At 38.2% G+C, this 15,759-nt stretch overlaps 1 long non-coding RNA gene across 1 annotated transcript; it reads right to left on the bottom strand.

Annotated features, from left to right (window-relative positions):
• Positions 1 to 4,021: 4,021 nt before the first annotated feature.
• On the bottom strand, positions 4,022 to 6,063 carry LOC131326236 (uncharacterized). Its single transcript, XR_009199943.1, has 2 exons — positions 5,555 to 6,063; positions 4,022 to 4,346 (listed from the first exon to the last, which is right to left on the bottom strand). It is a non-coding gene; the product is annotated as an uncharacterized LOC131326236 (long non-coding RNA).
• Positions 6,064 to 15,759: the final 9,696 nt, after the last annotated feature.

Raw genomic sequence — 15,759 nt, 5'->3', positions numbered from 1 at the left:
CATTCCTCGGCCGCAGATCCTTCTGGGGGCCGCCAGATCGTCTTTTTCTAGAATTTTGGAATGTTCTGTCTTCGTTTGATCGAGCGCACAAAACCTTAGCAGCCTTTTTCTGATTCTTCAGGGCTATGAAATAGATTCCGAGCAGAGATCTTGTTACCCTAAGATTCCTTTCGATTCACGCCGTTTGATTGGCCAGAGTGAGTCACTAATTGCCTATATAAAGAGGCACTTAACGTTCCGAAATATAGAATTCAATTCACCCCCTCTAGCCACAAAACTCTGCAGGAGTCATCTCTCATACTCTCTCTACAAAAGCCCTAAACTCTCATAGGTAGCCACGATCCGACAATCAAACCCTAACCCTAGGGTTTTGAGAAGCAAATCAGTCAATCACCCTTAATTTGAAGCAATTAAGCACTGAGAGATCAAGGTGGTGAGGCCCAGGAACCTATGGTTTAGTTTATCTCTCTCCCTTGTATCACATTTATAGCATTCTTGGTAGTCCATCCTAGTAACCATGCACACATAGCAGTCGAATGATAATTACACAGCCTTTGCTCGTGTTTTTTCTTCAGTAAACATAACCGCATGACAAGGCTATACTATCTAGCTGTTATTATGCAATCAAATGATGGTTCTGATGTCGTCTGTTACACAATCTAACCCCCATGTCATGCAGGAAGTAATTGCAGATGTTCCACAAAGCAACCCGAAACGCATAACCATGGAGTTTGCTTCCTACTCTGTAATTAAAATGTCCTAAAACTGACTTTCGATAGCGTTTTTTGACTTTCCTTTTTTCTATGCTTTATTAAGATGATTACATTTATTATGCTTGGGACCTGGTATATAGTCAAAAGAGTATTGGTTCGGTTGGTCTTACTCCAAATTTTGTTTGATTGGTAGTCCACTTGCATTTGAGTGAATCTTTTTTTGAGTAAAGGCATCTGAGTGAATCTTGCTTTTAGGTTTCTAATTATATGCGTTATATTCTCTTAAGTTGTAGAATATAAATGCCGGAATAGAAATTATGTGGTGAATTCTCTAGACCATGAAAAGTTGTTACTGAAATGTCCTAAAACTATGACTTTTGATATTGTTTTCTAGCTTTGCTATTTCCTATGCTTGGTTAAGATGATTACACATATTATGCTTGGGGCCTAGTAAATAGTCACTCCTCAAAATAGTATGGGTTCAATTGTGACACAAATTAATGGGGCGAGGAGTTGTGTGATAGGTAATGGAAGATTGCAGAATAAACATGCTTCTACTAGTAGGACCCAACTTCTATAGCGTTTTGCATTCTCTTCCATAGTGTTCCAAAGGCGGAAATAACAAGGCGCCTAAACTTTCGTGCTCCCGCTTAGTAGATGCACCCAAATCTTTCTAATTTAGTTTCGAAATTCTTAGAAACAGGATTACCAGTTTTCATCCATGGACTTGGTATATTGTTTTAGATAGAGTTCTCAAACTTAATATTAAAGTTGCCATGCAGAATATAAATTCTAAACTTAAGCTATTTTCATTTTATGATGTTGTCAAGTCTCCTATTCCTATCAAATAATTATGTGAAGCTCTTCAATGGAAATCCATTTCTATCCAGATGGATCCATATTGTTTTTCATTAGTTTCTTTTGCTTAGTATTGTTATAAGTTTCTTTTTAACCCGGGACCTTGTTACATAATCTGACACTTATGCCCCTTTTTTTTCTTTAAATGCAGGTAGCCAAATTTTAATCTTCTAGGCAAGGAGGAATTGGAAGAAGGTAATGCCTGCTTTTGTTTGCTTGGTGTAGATGTCTATTATAGCTCTTGCTGCAATTGTTTTTCTTCGGACTTCTTGTCACACCCCACCCTGGGCCAGCACTTAAATGAGCCCAAACCGATGTGAGGGTGCAACATCAACCACCAACCCATTCCTATAACTCAAGTTCTAGCAATTAAGTTAACCAACAGCCATTTTATTGATAACGCAAAATATATCGTTCTTACAAACACACTATATAGCAGAACCACCAAACGAATTCTGACTATAGTATTCTATAGGTTCAGAGTTAGACTTTGAGACTACAACCATTAGAAAGTATACTCTCAGAACATCAATCTCAATATAAAATTTGTCCTAAACGGAGTCCAAATGACCAAGATACGCTCAAATGAAGTTACATATCTAAAACAGAAATCACAGTTCCAGCAGAACAGTCTGCATTCGAAAGTCCATTAAAAATCACCTACTCAATATTTTCCAATGATTCTAACACCAAAACATCACCAATTGATCAATGTTTAAGACTCATGAGAACCCATAGTCAGTAACACTCTCAACTGTGATAAAATTGATGAAGAACATAGCTCCAAAAGCTGTCCAGATTTCCAAAATCACCAAACCATTAACTTCGGAATCGAAACTGATTTTTCCTAGAAGGAACTAAGGCATAACCCTTGCATATTCAGAAAGGCATGTAAGTCTAGTTTCAGAATCAATAAACGGTGCGTAAAACCGATACCCAAGCTAGGAGATATGTCCGTTTTCTCAAAACGTGTCTGTGCTGTCTCCCTAGATGCGAATCTGACAGCAGCTCGGTTTATAATTTTTATCTTTTTCCACACTTTTCAGAAAATTCTGAAATTCTTACAGCATAAGCTACACACCCAGAAACATCTACAGTAAAATTACCAGAAAATAACATGGTCGGCGATTTGATGAGAAAAATTCGTCAAAACAGGACAGATTATCATTATACATAGCAGAATTCAAAATTCCATAGCAAATCGAGTTCTTGACCGTTTCCAACGATTCCAGCGGCTATAGAACGAGCTGAGAGTGTTCTTTAAATATCAAGAAGAAATCAAAATCCAATTCACAATCTAAGAACGAAAAATCAACCAAAAACAGAACCCTTAAAAATCTGACCCAAAATCTGTTGTGTATACTCAAAAATAAGCAAAAGAACTGAAAATTACCTACTGAATTGAGGTTTCAATCTTCTCCCGTCACTCTTCTCCCGTCCCTCTTCTCCCTCTTCTTTCCTCTCTCTCTCTCTCTCTCTCTCTCTCTCTCTCTCTCTACGTTGGAACCAAACCTACCCTGATGGGTTTCTTTTTTTTTTTTATAAAACACACACACGGCACACATGCACAACACTTTAAAAAAATGCACTTTGCCCCTTTAAGTTATCAAATATAACTTTAAAGCACCTCAAAAATAAAGGATGTTACACTTCTACTACATGTTGCATCTTTTCGGGGATGATTTTTGCTGCTACAACTTCTGATACAACTTCAACCTATGGGCATGTTTCTCAAATTTTGGAGGGTTTCAAGTAGCCCATTTATGTGGTTGGCTTGGGAGCAGAAAGGGTATAAGCTCGGCAAAGCTGTAAACTTCAAGTAAAGAAAATCTGCGGAATGAGATGGTTGGCCTAGTGCATGATTACATTTTGAGGAAAGTAGAATTACATTAGTTATTTTTCAATGAGTCCGGTTAGTCGGGCTCTTTTATGTAATTTTTGTTGGGAAATTGTTTCCCAAGCTAATGTAATGAATCTTTATTCAATGGTTGAATTGTTTATTGTATATTGACATTTGGATATAGTTGGTGTAGAATGGAATAAATCATTTTTGTTTCTTAAATGAAATTGCCATGATCTTATTTGAAATGCTAATATATTGGTGTTTATAGAATTTTTAAAAAATGCAAAAATTGGCTAATATAGCGTTCTTAAAACGCTGTAGAAACTTTACATTCTATAGCGTTCTTAAAACGCTGTCTAAAGTCCACTTTCTAGAGCGTTTAAAAAACGCTGTCTAAAGCTCACATTCTATAGCGTTTAAAAAATGTTGTCTGAAGTCTAAGACTTTTAACAACATCGGCTAATACATCATTTGGAGAAACGCTATATATATATTGTTTAATAGCATTTTTCAAACACTGTATAATGCGATTTTCTTATAGTGACATAGGATCAATGTAACGCCCCGAAAATTCGGAGACATTAATAAAATATTTAAAAGATTATTTTCACAAAAGAAATTCATAAGTTTACTTTATCACCATTTCAAAAGCATATGTCATTATATTACAACCGTTTCGAATAAATCAACTATTATAATTTCCAAATAAACTTTGAAGCATTAAAATCCCAAAAGTTCTGTCAATTCCAATCAAATCGCAACGTATCGACCTTAAAGTATTTTGTCAGATTCTCTTACTGTACAATGGAGTATTAAAATAGTTAAATAGAAATTACAGAGCAACTAAGGGTGTAACCAAAGTTCGATAATATCTTCTTCGGTCAACGTCAAATCATTCTTTGCTTACGCCCCTTCTGTTCCGTCTTCAATACCTGGCGTTCGAGTTACCAGGGCAACATAGTACCATGAGCGATGACGCTCAGTAGCCAAAACCCACCCGAACCCATAACTTAGAAGCAATAGCAATATAATTGACATGCATTTAAAAATAACATAAAAAGAGAACAATCAACTTTTCTTTCATTACTATCCTTCAACCTATGTGAGATCTCGGATCTTATCCACAGATCCGTTCCTACCCATAACCTTTGGCACGAACACTGGTGTGGTCCGACTCCCCTTTTCCAGATCCGGATGAAAGATACCTAAGTTATATACCTGGGTATCCCATCCGCAACCATAAGTTCGGATAAAACTTCACCGGCAACGCTCAAGCGCCGTCTAGCCCGGGTTGTGACGCAAGCACAATGCCACCCTTATGTCCCGTCCCAACATCCGAGAGCTGACCACCACCATGCCGTACCCAGGGTTTCGTAAACCAACAATTCACAAATTCACCACCAATCAATCTCCAATCAATACATCACCACGGGTTCCAATCCCGGAATCCAAATCTCAATCTCTCATCTTTTTATCTTTTCTATTAATCCTACTTTCACGTCTAATAAGTTAAATCTGCACATCGCAACCAACCCCGGGAACCTATTTGTCCAATCTATCAGTACAGTAACATTTCACACAATCTAACATTTCTACGAACATACTAATAGGTTAACGATAATTAATTTTTGCGATACTAACAAATCACGCGAGAAAATAAATACCTATTACCATGCTTTTCCGCTTGACAAATTTAGAGACTATGACAGCATGTGATAGAAGTAACATTCTTCTTGCATTAACGATAATACACTTGGCAACTTTCCTCTTAAAATTGTACCATGTAAAAACAATGGTTCTTATATCCTTTAACCAAAATTCCAAGTCATGCATCAACAGAACAAATTTCGCTATAAACTATCGCGTATATTAAATTTCTAATTTCATTAATCAAGCCCAAGCATGCTTTATATTTAATTCTTAATTGCATTGATCAAACCCAAGTCATGCTTTTCTAAATCAAACCCAACGGTGACAAGCAACATTTTTTTTTTTAAAACAAAACAAACACAGTGGTGTTCGAATAAGGTGGGTTTTTGTCCGGACCCGACCGGCAGCGTTGTGTTCGAATATAATCATACCGAAACATAAAAATCATTACGGACACGATATATACGTAGGGAGGTGAGTTTCGGACTACCTCTCGTTCGGCAAAACGGGTTTCGGAGTGATTCGGTGGCGGTTCGGAGAGGCGACGGAACTTGGCTGTTGAGGTGAGCTCCGGTTGGTGATGATGAGTTCCGGTGGTGAGGCCGAGGGTGGACAGGCTGGTGGCGTCGGGAGGGCAGGAGGAGGTACGGTGGTGATGGGTTTCGGTGGTGAACTTTGTAATCGGTGGAAATGGTGGAGGCCGAGAGGGGTGATGGCGGCGGTAAGAGGGTGGTACCCAGCTGGCTGTTCTTCTCTCTCTCTCTACAATTCTCTCTTTCTCTCTGCCGAAGTGTGTGTGTTGGTGTTCATAAAAGAAGAAAGGAAAGAAAGAAGAGTAATATGGGGAGGAGTATATATCTCTTGGGTAATATAGTGCAGGTTGAATACTTCTGTTTGGGAGTTAAAAGGAAGGTTTCTTGGGTGGTTGTCGACTTCTTATTGGTTAGAGAAAAGGACGTGACAAAAATGGTTAAACATTGACAAGTTAGATGGAAGATGTTTAAAAGAGTATTTTGTTTGCTTCAATTAGTTTAGGATTGTTAGGGAAATTGGATGGGTAGTTCGGTGGAACAATTGAGTGGAAAAGGGCCATGTATAAGGAAAAATGTGGCTGGGACAAATAAGTTTTTGGTTAGGAAAGATTACCTAGTGCAACCAAAGTATCCACAAGGAAAATTACTCGCCAAGCAAGCGCGCACACGCAATCGATTACGGAATAAAATTGGTGTGACGACATAAATAATTTTTCGCATTTAATAAACTAACGAGCAAAAATAATATTTTTGTTTTGATGATTTGTATTATTTATTAAAAATACCGGCTCTTTACAATCAATACTTGCTCTATCTAATTCTTGTATTATATGCATCGAGTGGGCAACCTCGTTGAGTTTACCTAATATCCCAGCATGTCACGGGCTATGTTAGGGTAGAGGTGTCAAAATGGTCGTGCTGGCACGGGCACGTGGTGGCATGGCACGTCACAGGCATGGTCTTGGCCTGGCACGGCACGATTTTAGTGGGCCGGGGGCACGACACAGGCACGGGATTGGGCGGCACGAGCACGTCACGGAAGTTGGCCTGGCACGGCACGGGACGACACGGTTGTAGACGGGTTACGACACGGGCACGGGCACGGAAAGTGGACAGGCACGACACGGTTTTAGTCGAGCATGGGCACGAGCACGGGTATGGGCACGACACGGCACGAAAGGCACGGCACGAGGCACGAGGCACGGGAAAAAAAATAAAATAAGCCAAAAAAAATAAAAAATTTCTATTCAGTAAAAAATATTTTAAAAAGTTAAAGGTAAACAACTAAGATATTTAATTAAAAATAATAATTTCTTAAAAAAATCATGTTTTTAAAAAATTATCAAATTTTATTCGATAAAAAATATTTGTTTTGTTTTTGTTAGTGAATAAGTTTTGAAACTTTGGTTTGTAAATTTAACATTACAAGATAACAAGTGTAATTAAAAAAACTTATCAAAATATTTATGGTGCAAGAGTAATTTAATGCGAAAGAAAATGTGCAAGAGCCGTATACTCGTATATTATTTACCCCAAATTTAACGAGAAATAAGAAAAAAAGTCTGAAACAAAAAAATAAAGAAAAAAATACATAGTAGAAATAAAAGGAAAATAAAAAACAAAAAGGGTTAACAAAAAAATAAGAAAAAAAATACATAGTAGAAATAAGGGGAAAATAAAAAACAAAAAAGAGTTGGCTAGACAGCCTAGACTATGACTTGAACTCAGGTCCCTAGGTTCTTTTATACATAAACAAACCATTATGCCACCAATTAATTTGAGTTAAAATTTTGAAAATTTAGTATATAATATATAGCTCTATTACATAAAAATGAGACCATCAAGCAGTAGCCACACAATCGCAACACAATCACAATATGGATACCATTTAATGCGTTCATTTTATTGTGCTTAGTGTTATAATCATCAAAAACACTACAGTCACCGACCGGAAGGGTCGGTGACCGGCCACCGACCCTGTGTAGGGTCCACTCCGGGCTCCGCACGAATGATCCGAGCCGCTCAATAATTTAAAAAAAAAAAATTGAGTGGGCCATGTGAGAAATAAGCTCAAGCCGATGTGTGTACGTGCTCGATCCGAGCCGTTCCAAAATCAGATGATCCGAGCCGTTCAAAAATGAAAGTTTGGAACGAGCACGTACACACATCGGATTGAGCTTATTTCCCACGTGGCCCACTCGGTTTTTTTAAAAAAAATTATTGAGCGGTTCGGATCATTCGTGCGGGGCCCGGAGTGGACCCCACACGCGGTCGGTGGCCGGTCACCAACCCCCCGGTCGGTGACTGTAGCACTGCTGTTTAATCATGGGATCCAATTTTTTCGTGCGTCGGATTTTGAAAGCTCTTTCTTCGGCACGCTGATTCATTATTTGATTGAATTTTTTTTTACGTCTGATCAAGTATGTAGCAATAAGCAGTTTACTTGATTATTGGCATGAATGATCTAATCCCTCCCACATAAAAGTTAGATGGTTTCGATTTTTTAAAAATATCTTAGGCGGCCCTCAACTAGTGCATATATTATAGGGCTTTAATGCCTCTGGAAGCACCGAATGTGTTCCAATCATGTGGTTTTCGACATTCGATTATCACCTATTCAAATGAGAATGATAAATTTGATAAGACGTTAAATCGTAACAGTTTAGATCGAACATTTGGAAAAAAGAGTCTGCAGCTACCTTTCAAATCTATACATTGAACTTAGTTGGTTATGAACCAAGGTATTCTGCTATAGTCTAATGTACATTAGCCACACGATCACAAAACAAATATGACAATCCATACCGCTCATTTTGTTATTCTCTGTGTTTTAATGACTCTCACCAATTTTTGGGTCTATCTGGTTTTAAAAACTCCTTTATCGGGACGTAGATTCATTAATAGGAAAATGAACGCTATGAACAATCAAGTATATAATGATAACCAATTTACTTCATTTTTTGGCAAGAGTAATATAATCTCTTCCACATAAAAGATAGACGATTCTGATTTTCCAGAAACAGCTCGGGCGGCCCTCGAGTGATGCACTATAGGACTTTACGAGAATTTTCCGTTATTTGGTGCATATAGAATGAGGTGTAACTTATGCATAGGAGCACAACTTGGCCAAGTATATAGAAAGAGAGAGGAGGTTCAGCAGGCCCTAGCAGCTGAAGGTGCGCTCTCTCTCTCTCTCTCTCTCGTTTCAAAGTTCGAACGAAACCCTCAAACCCTAGAGTTCATTTCAGTCCAATCGTCTATCCAGACATCGATATCTGAGATTCTGAGTTTACCGTTGCCATTCAGCAGGTCTCAACGGCTCTCTCTCTCTCACTCTTTTATCTCTCAAGTCTCAATGTCTCACTCTCACTCTCACAGTCTCAACTCTCAGTCTCTCATGGATTCACTCTTAACTCTCAACTCTCTCTCTCTCTCTCTCTCTCTCTCTCTCTCTCTCTCTCTCTCTACACGTTCTGGCTTCTGGGTTCATAACATTCAAAGATCCAAAAGCCCTTGATTTATCTGTGGAACTCGACGATTGAGGGTCAAACGGTGATAGACGTGAACGGCAAGTTTCCGTTTCCGATCACAGACATCAACAGATCTGACCTCTCTCTCATAGGTACCTCTCTCTTTACCCTCTCCAGTTCCACTTATCTACTGTAATTAGGGTATTTGGAATTAGGGTTCTAAAATAATTTTTGAAATTAGGGTTCCAAAATGGTTTTTGAAATTAGGGTTTCCAAATGGCCAAATCTGATGATTTGTACTGAAATAGTTTCTAGAAATGGCTGAGTCATTTGACTCATTTTCGTGGTCAAATTTAACAGATTATTTCGTGGTCAAATTTGATTATTTCGTGGTTGGTTGGATAAAGGAACTAGAGGAAGAAACAGGAGAGGAAGCATGGGAATGGTTCAATGTTTATGTCTATTTTTGATTTGGTTTACTATTTTTTAGTTTGTTTTGTGAAAAAATGATGGAAAAAAGAAACTTTGGAAGTAGGATTGGAAAAACAGACCAAAGGTAATAGGATATTAGGATTTGGGCTTGTTTTTTATTTTGTGTTTATAGTTATGGTATGCAGAATTTTTTTTTTCCATCTCTGCACTGAACTGGTCATCTACTTTTGGTGGAGCCTAAATTCAGAAGCTATCTTTGTTTGACCGTTTGTCTGGTTAGACCCCCTTGGGTTGTGGTGTTTGAGATATAGAAGTAGTAATAAAGGAGCACAAACTCCACATGGGACCTCTGGACATGCTTGAGATATAAATGATGTGGTTTATGGTTACTGAGTCAGTCATTACTGTCCTGAATTCAAATTTCAAATACAGTTTAGTTTGCTCTATTTGTACATTCTAGGTTTTCTGCACATGTAGGTTATCAACTTATTTAGATGTTATTAATTAATATTCTACTGTACTAATTTTCTCTGTTTTCAGTTTTTCGTAGGAGATGGATCCTGAAAACATTCATTTTGACAATGAGGGTTTAAACCATGACCCGGATGATGATGAACCAACTCTACCACCTGGAAGGGAGTCTGTAGGTGAAGCTGCTTCAAACATTGCAGCATGTTTTACTCCTACAGGCGTAACAGGCTGTAGCCAATCGACTCAGTCTGGTGGAACAAGGCGTTACTCTTGGGTATGGAAACATGCAACCATAGTTGATAACTTTAAAAATGCACAGGGAATTAATATAGGATCTAGAGCTGTATGTAATTATTGTCCAAATAATTATACCTGCGTAAGTAAGGGCGGTGTGGAGCATCTTCAACGACATTTAGAAATCAAACATAAAAAATTTAAACATTCTGAAGTTGGAGTCAGTGGTGAATCTGGTGGTTTTGATTCCGTAGGTGGTACGTCGAATTTCGTATATTCTCAATCAAGTATGAGAGAGGGATTGGCCCGTTACGTAGTTGCAGCAGAACAACCATTTACTTTTGGTGATGATATTAGATTTGAATATTTTGTCAAACATTATCGTAATCCTCTTTCTTCGAAAGTTTCTAGAAATACAACCAGAAGTGATTCTCCGAAAGCTTTTATTGAAGTTAGAAAAATTTTGATAAGTGAAATTGCGGAACTTGGTAGTTTAATCTCTTTTACTTCTGATTTGTGGAGTGGTCGAAATAATCTTGGTTACATTTCTGTGACAGCTCATTATATAGACTTCAATTGGATTTTGAATAAAAAAATTATTGCTTTCCGTTTAATGGAGTATCCTCATAATGCTATGAACATTTTTCAATATATAATGGGTGTTTTTAGGGAGTTTGAAATTGTTGATAAAGTTTTCAGTATTACTTTTGATAACCATTCTGCTAATACCAATTCAATTGATTTGTTTAAACAAAATTTGACTACTCTTCATGCTGGACAATTTTTTCATGTGCGATGTGTATGTCATATCATTAACTTAGTTGTACAAGATGGTTTGAAACATGTAGGACCACAAATAGAAAAAACTAGAGATGCTATTCTTTTTATTGCTACTTCCCCAGCTAGGCAACAAGAATTTGAAGGATTGTGTGTAAGTTACAATGTTCAAGCTAAATAAATCAAAACTGATGTGAAAACTCGTTGGAATTCAACATTTCTTATGTTAAAATCTTGTAGGAATCACGCTGATGTAATTTTTGCTTATGTTAATTCCAAGTATATGCGTACTGATGGTGGTTTTACTCGAGGTGATTGGAAGATTGCTTTTGAGTTTATGAATTTTTTGAAAATATTTTATGCTACTACCTTAGCTTGCTCAGGTGTTTGTTATCCTACTACTTGTATTTCTTAATCACTTGTATAATATGAGTCACACTCTTAAAAGTCATAGAACGAAGCCAAATTTTGTAGCTGCTTGTAAGTCTACGGAAGATAAATTCAGCAAATATTTCGAGAACATGCCAACAATATTTATTATAGCTTTTGTAATGGACCCAAGGATTAAGGTAAGGGGTGTTGAAAAGCTCTTAAAAGGGCTTGATGAGAATTTAGGGATTACATTACCTTCTATTTCTACTATCACTACACTGTTGACTTCTATATATGCTTCATATGAGTCTAAATTTGCATGCACTACTGCTGCTCCATATTCTTCAAGTATTAATGACCCATATTCTACAAGTAACAATGAGAATGACCCATCTTGGTTTCTGATTTCAGGGCTAGGTAGTAGTGAAACTTTTTCACGATCTGAACTTACTCAATATTTAGAGATAAATTTAGTTACCAATGAGGAGTTTCAATCATTTGATATCTTAGCTTGGTGGAAAAAAATTGAAAAGACATTTCCCATTCTTTCTATCATGGCACGTGATTTACTAACACCACCTGTATCTTCAATGGCTTCCGAATCTGCTTTTAGTGCAGGTAACAGAGTGTTGGATGAGAGGAGGAGCAGACTAGCTCCCGACATTTTGGATTGTCTTATCTGCTTAAAAGATTGGGAGGATGCACGTCTTGGAATTCAAAAATGCCATCCTAGAGATGAATTTAGAGATTATTTTTCGAACTCAGATATAGATGCTGATTAGGGGGAGATGCATTGCTGATGCTGGTAACTTATGAAGGCCTTAAATGGCAACTTAATGTTGCCGCATCCAGGTGCTATTGTTTATATATCTGAGTGTGTGCTATGATGATGTAATCTGATCTGAGCCTTTGGTGTTTAGTGTGGCTATGATGATATAATCTGAGCCTTTGGTGTTTAGTGTGGCTATAATGATGCTGGTAACTTATGAAGGCCTTAAATGGCAACTTAATGTTGCTGCATCGAGGTGCTATTCTTTATATGTGAGTGTGTGCTATGATGATATAATCTGATCTGAGCCTAATTGGTGTTTAGTGTGGCTATGATGATATAATGTGGCTATGATGATATAATCTAAGCCAAATTGGTGTTAAGTGTGGCTATGATGATGTAATCTGAGCCTAATTGGTGTTTAGTGTGGCTATGTGGCTATGATGATATAATCTGAGCCTTTGCTGTTTAGTATGGCTATGATGATATAATCTAAGCCAAATTGGTGTTATACTTCAAGTTTTCATTTGTTATTGGACTGAGCAGAAACTGAGCAAAAATTGAACAAAAATGACTTTTTGTGCTGCTGCTATTTGAACAACTCTGCACTTTTACTGTGAAGTGCAGGTGCATATGTGTGTTTGTGTGTCTGCTGGCTCTTTTGGTGCTGTTTTTAGGGCAATTTTATGCTGGTTTCAAAATGTGCAGTTTTTAGTTGGTTTTTGGTTCAAAGTTTAGAGGGTTTTCACAGGTTTTTGGTTCAAAAAAGTGTAGGTGTGTCATGTGTGTGTGTGTGTGTATTAAAGATACGGAACCCGACTGGTTTCAAAATGTGCAGTTTGAGAGAAATTTGCACTTTTACTGTGAAGTGCAGGTGCATATGTGTGTGTATGTCTGTTGCTTCTTTTGGTGCTGTTTTTAGGGAAAATTTATTCTGGTTTCAAAATATGCAGTTTTTAGTTGGTTGTTGGTTCAAAGTTTGGAGGGTTTTGGCAAATTTTCCATTTTTGGTTCAATAAAGTGCAGGTGTGTGTGTTTGTTCCAACAGGTGTGTGTGTGTGTGTGTGTGTTAGCTGTTAAAGATACAGCAGCCAGCAGCTGGTGTGTTTGTGTGTTCCAATTGGGCCCTTTCTAGATTTATTTGGCTATGATGATAAAGTTTGTTAAAATGTGTTGGACTTAGGCGAGGCAACATTTGAAGGTCAAATTGGCAACAAATGTTGCAGCCATTGGTCCTTCAAAAAGTGGTCTATAAACTTACAAATTATCTAAGCCTATTAGCCGAATGTTAATAAGTATTCGACACGTATCCAAGTATCCAAGCACTCCGCTATCGAGTCCCAAGGGAAGAAGCAACAAAAGATAGAAGACCAAGAATTTCTTTTTAATTAGGAGCAGTTAGGACAATAGGACCATTTGTAATATGTCATTTTTTTAATTGTTAAATTTTACTTCATTAAGACCAAGAATTTCTTTTTAATTAGGGGTTGTAATATGTTATTTTTTTAATTGTTAAATTTTTTTGGCGTGCCATGGTATATGAAAATGCAGCGTCCATTGTTATTCTTTCTCCTTTCATTGTGAATTGTCCTCTCATTTTTCTCTTCTGCAAGTTATAGAGTGATTACAACATTCTGCAATTGAGTATAGACCTTTTGCCTAACATAATTCTTGTGCACTAGCAGGAGCGTAAAACGGTAAAAGCTTCTTTAAGAAAATACCTCAAACTATTCAAATGTGCGACAATAAGAATTGAAAGCGCAAGTGTAGATTGATTGAGCCCTTTTCCAAACTCGCTTGTATACTAACCGAAAAGTTGTCTAAGATTTATTAAGTAGGAAGCTGGAAAAACGAGGAAAAAAAAGGGACGTTCAAAGAAAAAAAAGGAAAAAGAAGGGGCAATCGAAGTTGAATAGCAACTTCGGTCTCTCTCTCTCTCTCAAACACACACACTCATCCCTTTTTTTTTTATGAGGATACAGTGAATGCAAGAATCTCTCTATCCCTGCCCAATGTCGCTGAGTTTCCAATATGCCAAAAAACCAAATGTATACAATGGTTGCATGTCTAATGCAAGATTAGTTATGCTTTAAGTCAACCCACATATGTTAGGGCAGACTAAAACGACACGACTTAAAACGGCACGGCACGGCCCGATCCGACACGACACGATTAAGTAAATGGGTCGGCACATCTTGACACGATTGAAAACGGCACGGCACGACATGATTTAAGAACATGGGCCGGCACGACACGACACCACACGATTGGCAAAATGGCACGGCATGGCATGACACGATTTAAGTAAACAGGCCGGCACGGCACGAAACGATTGACAAACTGCACGGCACGACATGACACGATTTAAGTAAATAAAGTAAACGGGCCGGCACGGCACGACACGAAGCACGGTTAGCACAAAGTTAAACAGGCACGTAAGTAAATACAGTAAACGGACCGGCACGGCATGGCATGAAGCACGGTTAGCACGAAGTTAAACAGGTCGTGCTGGCACGGCACAACCCATTTGACACCTCTATGTTAGGGGTTCCAGCAAACTCCACCGTCACTTGTACCTAGTGGTATATCAAAAAAGGGATCACCCAATCGCAGCCTATGATGGGTTGGACTGACACCTTCTAACAACGGAGCACCCTTGAGACTACCCAAATCTTACATGTGTTAGAGAGCTATACAACTTATCAAAATTAAGATAGGAACCCGCAGGTAAAAGTCATTTTCTTGCATTTAACCTTGAAGTTCTTCCTCACACCCTGTATAAATTGTTTTTGTAACATCTCTTTCTTGCAAAAGGGTTGGGATTTTCATCCCAAATCCTAACCCTATACAACCTAGTACTGACTTACAAGTATTCTACTTTTTAAAGCAGAAACGATAGGTAGATTAAAGAAGCAACCACAGCCAGTTTTATACTTTTACAACACCTGAAGCCACGCCAAACAGAGGTCTTTACAGCCATCCCGTCTGTCATCTTCACCTATCAGAACACCTCCGCCGCAACGGTCCCAATCACTTCATGGGTCTTCGCGGTCATCCTCTCAACAAACCCGATCATCTGCCAATCCCTGAGTTTCACCAAGCTCCAATCCCACACTGATTTCGACAATGTCCGATAATGACACCACCATTGCCGAGCTCCAAGCTCAAATTGCCACTTTGCTAGCCGAGAAGGCAGCAAGAGATGCTGAGAATGAGGAAGACAAGGAAGAAGATGAGAATCCTCTTAAAGTAGTAACAACAGAAAGTCCTGAATTGGCCAGGCAAGTCAAAGAGATCAAATATGCCCTGGCCCATTCACAAAGGGACCAAATTCTGGACTTTAAAGGGCTTTGCCTCTTCCCAAAATCTCAACTGCCTGAACGATTCTAAATGCCAAACATCAAGAAGTTCAATGGGACTGGTAAACCTACCAGTCATGTTCGCCATGTTATCAACACCCTGAAGCCAATGGGCTTGAGTGATGAGCTCATTGCTCAATTGTTTCAAAGGACTCTCACTTGAAGCGCTCTCAATAGTTTCTCACTTCGGCATTTGTGCACTATCAAACTTGGCCACAAATTGCCAATACTTTTGTCAAGCAATATAAGCATACAATGTCCAAATTGAGCTAACCACC

This window comes from Rhododendron vialii, chromosome 5a, assembly GCF_030253575.1.
Source record: "Rhododendron vialii isolate Sample 1 chromosome 5a, ASM3025357v1".
NCBI lineage: Eukaryota > Viridiplantae > Streptophyta > Magnoliopsida > Ericales > Ericaceae > Rhododendron > Rhododendron vialii.
Note: the sequence above shows the minus strand (reverse complement) of the source record. Positions and strands in the feature narration are given on the sequence as shown.